At 46.1% G+C, this 4,556-nt stretch overlaps 1 protein-coding gene across 2 annotated transcripts in view; it reads right to left on the minus strand.

Annotated features, from left to right (window-relative positions):
* The window catches only part of SQOR (sulfide quinone oxidoreductase), a 59,879-nt gene that overhangs the window by 49,503 nt on the left and 5,820 nt on the right, over positions 1-4,556 (minus strand). The window contains exon 1 of one of the 2 annotated variants that reach the window (XM_027769195.1): positions 4,346-4,485. The exons of the other annotated variant lie outside the window; for it this stretch is intronic. The gene's annotated coding sequence lies outside the window, so the exon portion shown is untranslated. Of the gene's footprint in view, positions 1-4,345; positions 4,486-4,556 lie in introns of those variants that run through there. 2 annotated transcript variants of the gene reach the window in all.

Here is a 4,556-nt window from a genome sequence, read left to right on the forward strand (position 1 = left end):
TAAATGAAGGCAGAGAATCATTCACTGAAAAAAAAATTTATTGAGTGTGGAAGGAAATATAAAATGCCAGGGCATGTTCCTCCCCAAGCTAGAAAGAGAATCTACACATCCGATTACCCTTATTCCCAGTGGCAGAAGCAAAGAGCCCTGTAACCAATATGAACAAAATACCCTAGATATTTAGGTGAGACGGAATAGAATCTGAGCAGGCGGTAAAAGACTGACCATATATTTATTTGCCAGAGGACAGGTGTGGTCTCCAGAGAGAGACAGGGAGACAGGGTGATGGAAAAAGCACCCCCCCATGGGGCATGGTCACACTCCAATCCCTTCTCCTGTGTCTCTCCATCTTGTTGGGATTTGGGGCACACAAGCATATGTGCTCAGTGTATTTTTCAAGCTGCCAGGGATGGGATTCAAACTGTGCTGTCAGCCATGTGGGATCTGGTTCTCTTTTTGTTTTTGTTTTTGTTTTGGGTTTTTTTTTTTTTTTAAGAGGTTTTTGCTATAGGGCGTGTGCACTCACCAGAAAGACAGAGAGAGACAGAGAGACAGAAAGGGAGAAATCACCCAGCACAGGGGAGTGGCCATGCTGCAATCCCTTCTCCATTCTCCTCTCAGGATCTTGGGCACACACGCACACACGCCCGGCATGAGTTTAAGCCACCAGGTCTGGAACTTAAACTGTGGTTGACTACATGGGAGTCCAGCGACATAGCCATTACGCTAACCGCTGGTCCCGGGATCAGGTTATCTTAACCACTAGGCCATGGGGCTGGACCTGGCAGCTTTTGATAGATGGAAATGCTATGGGAGGAAGCATGAAGAGGAAGGAACAGCCAAAGTAAGAGATGGTGACTGCCCACCACTTCTCTCTCTGCACCCTCCCCTGCCAGTGCTCTGAGAGCAGACCTGTAAGGAGCGCTTCAACTAGCCTCCCCTATCCTCTGCTTCCAGTTGAATTCACCCAGTGGAAGGCACCAGCAGTTTAGAGGAGAGGATGGAATGAGAGTGGGGTCAGGATATTTCTTCTCCAATCCTCTCTCTGTCAAGCCTCAGCTTGGCAACCTCAGGAGCCAAGGCCAACTGGATTCCTCCACGGGCCTTGGCTCCTGCCTGGCACCCCTTTCCTCAACCATAGCTCTGACCGGCCCTTGTACTTGCATGTCCCGCCCCAAACCAGTGCAATTACTTTACCACCCTTGTTGGTTTTCCTCAAGCCTGCCCACACCTTTATAAACAGTTATTTCATTAAACCTTCCTTAATAACACCATTCTAATATGCTGTATCTCAGAGACCATGACTGATAAGGTGGGAAGGCCATGGCAAGGCCATGGCAGGCAAGCCAAATTGAACAGATGTTGATCTGCTTAGACAAGAAAGAAATATCTTAGCCAAGTTATGAAGAGCCATACTAGGGAACTGATGCTTCACCTGGAAAAACGAATGTTGGGGAAACCAGCAGTTGGCATAATGGCTATGTCGCTGGAATCCCATGTAGTCGAGTGTGGTTCAAGCCCCAGACTTGATGGCTTAAAAGTCACACCGGGTGCGTGTGCGTGTGTGCCCAAGATCCCAAGAGGAGAATGGAGGAGAAGAGATTGTGGCGTGGTTATCCTCCCTGGGGGGTTATTTCTCACTTTCTATCTCTCTGTCTCTCTCTGTCTTTCTGGTGAGTGCATGCACCCTATAGCAAAAACCCACCCGAAAGAAAAAACCCCAAAAAAAAAAAAAAAAAAAAAAAAAAAAGAATGTTGGAACATATTAAGTTAGAGGAGAAACAAAACCAGTTTGCAAAATCAGTTAGTAGGCTATTGTCCTGGTCCTGGTGAGAGTGATAAGGGCATGAAGTAGGTGCTAGGTTAGAAATGTAAATAAAGACTCAGATAAGACCGAGGCTGGGAAAAGAGAGTGAGGCGTGAGAAGGCCTCCAGGAGAACAGCAAAGTTGGCATCCAAGCAGTTGAAGAAAGAGGAATGATATGAGAAGAAAAGGACAAGTTAAGGGTCTTGGGGGTGCTAATTTTGGACAGCTGAATTTGAGGTTTGGAAGGCAGGCTTATTTAGAATAAGATCACCTAACTGTGGATAGAAAGGGGGGCAGCCTAAGGCAGGTGTGCACTGGGAAGAGAGAGAAATAAGATTGTCTAAGCACCTGCTATTAAAGTTTCAGTTTGGGAGCTTTATCCTAGACAACCCTAAGCCCAGACAGACATCCCCAGGGGGGATGGCCATGCCGCAATCCCTTTTCCTCCATTTTCCTCAGGATCTTGGGCACACACGCACATGCACCTGGCATGAGTTTAAGCCACGAGGTCCAGGACTTGAATTGCAGTCAACTACATAGGAATCCAGGAACGTAGCTATTACACCAACTGCTGGTCCCCACAGTGCTTTATTTTATGAACTAGTCACCAACATTAAAAATGGTGACACTATCACTCCCCTCCCCTATTCATGATCGTATGCCTGATAGCACCAGGCCCACATTATCACGTGGAAACACTTGGCTGAGCCAGGTAGTGATGGGCCATCCCACCCTACACCAGGCTCCAGTTCACCTCAGCCCCACCCAGCCTATGTCACTCATGTCAGTTATCCGCTCAGCCCTGGTGTGTATCTCAGCTTGGGCTCCCTGCTCACATCCTTGCAAGTTCTTGGAAGTCCTTAACGAAACCGAACTTAGAAAGACTTAGACCCCCTGGGGGAACTTCAGAAGATGGACTGGAGCAGTTCCACGGAGTTCAGCATTTTTGTATGTTTACTCTATGTCAGGCATTGTGCTAGGCACGGCGGAGCCAGAATACATCAATTTTAACAGTAAAGATCAGGACTGTGCTGATGTGTGAGGTGGCTATTTCAAAGCTTCAGGCACCAGTGAGGGGTGGGGCTAGACAATGGGAACAAAGAAGAGGGCATGAATGGGAGATGCATGTTGAAGGAACTTTTGTAACCATTAGCCATAAGGGATAAAGAAGAAGCAAGAATGTACCCTAGGTCGTAGTCCATTGTTCAGATGAGTATGATGAAGACAGGATGCCACAGACAGTATTGGATTACCCCCAAGTGTAGTCAAGGTGGAAAGCAGAGTGAGAGAGAAGGAAACCACCACCACCCCCCCGAAACCCGGCAGCATGTGGTTCCGTGAAAGAATTACTCAGGCTCTGCCCTTCCTCTTGGCACATCTCCTCTTGGGTAACGGCAGCACGAGCCAGGACTGTGTGCTCAGGAACTGGATTACTTTATTGTTAACAAATAAAGAAAATGGGGCAATCTTCACTTAGCCCTGTAGGACCATGTTGAAACTCTTTCCTCCCCAGCTGTTATAAATCTAAACACTAGTTTAAATATTAAGCTGTGAAACAAATGCTTCTGTAGGGGACCAGAACTAAGTCACCCCAGAACCAGGAGCAATCATAGCACTCATGATTCAAGGCTTGGAGCCACATTGGGGTTCTTTAATTCCCTTACTCTGTAGAGAAAAACTGTAGAATTTTTTTCTAAAGAGTGGCTGATTAAGAGTTACTAATGATGGGACCAGCAGATGGCATTATGATTACATCGCTGGACTCCCAAGAGGTCAACTACGGTTCAAGTCCCAGACCTGGTGGCTTAAAACTCACACCAAGTGTGTGTTCATGCATGCCAAAAATCCCAAAAGGACAATGGAGGAGAAGGAATTTTGACATGGCCATCCCTCCTGAGGGGGTGATTTCTTACTTTCTGTCTCGTCAGCAAGCACATACACCCTATGACAAAAACAATCTCTCTCTAAAAAAAATAAATAAATAAAGAGTTACTAATAAGGGGCCGGAAGGTGGTATAGTGGTTAAGGCACTGGACTCCTACATGGCTAATTGTGGTTCGAGTCCTGGGCCTGGCTTGAAAATCACATGGGGCACATATATGTGAGTGCCCAAAATCCTAGGAGGAGAATGGAGAAGGGACTGTGGCGTGGCCATGACCACAGGAGGTGATTTCTCACATTCCCTATCACTGTCTCTCTCTGTCTCTCTCCTCTCTAGCAAGTACATGTGCCATATGGAAAAAAAACCTTTAAAAAAAGTTACTAATGAGGACTCTGCAATCAAATGGTGCCTCCCCTTTCTGCTAAGAAATTTCCTACATTTTCCTAGCCTAGACTTATTTACAGTCAGGGAAAGTAACCCAATGGAAGGACTGGCAATGTCACTGAACCATGACAATTATTAAGCAGAAAACAAAAATTATATCTACGTTAGGAAAACTTGCCTTAAGGCTCTGGAAAAGAAAAAAATATAAGTCAGTCAATTAAATTATTTCATTGGAAAGTTTAGGTTTTTTACATACATACACACACACGTACCTGTGTTTTGTTTTCCTGCTTGCTTATCCAGTGAGACCTTGACTTCCGGTATTGTAGTTTATAAATAAGCACGACTTAGCTCCCGTTCAACTCCGTTTGTGACTGGCCTTTAATAAGTATAGTCCAGGTTTGCCTGTGTGTGTCCATCCCGACTGACTCACTGCAGGGGGAGGCCTCATGTGGAATTAACTTGCGCCCAGTTACACAGCAG

This window comes from Tupaia chinensis, unplaced genomic scaffold (assembly GCF_000334495.1).
Source record: "Tupaia chinensis unplaced genomic scaffold, TupChi_1.0 Scaffold148874_1, whole genome shotgun sequence".
Lineage (NCBI taxonomy): Eukaryota > Metazoa > Chordata > Mammalia > Scandentia > Tupaiidae > Tupaia > Tupaia belangeri.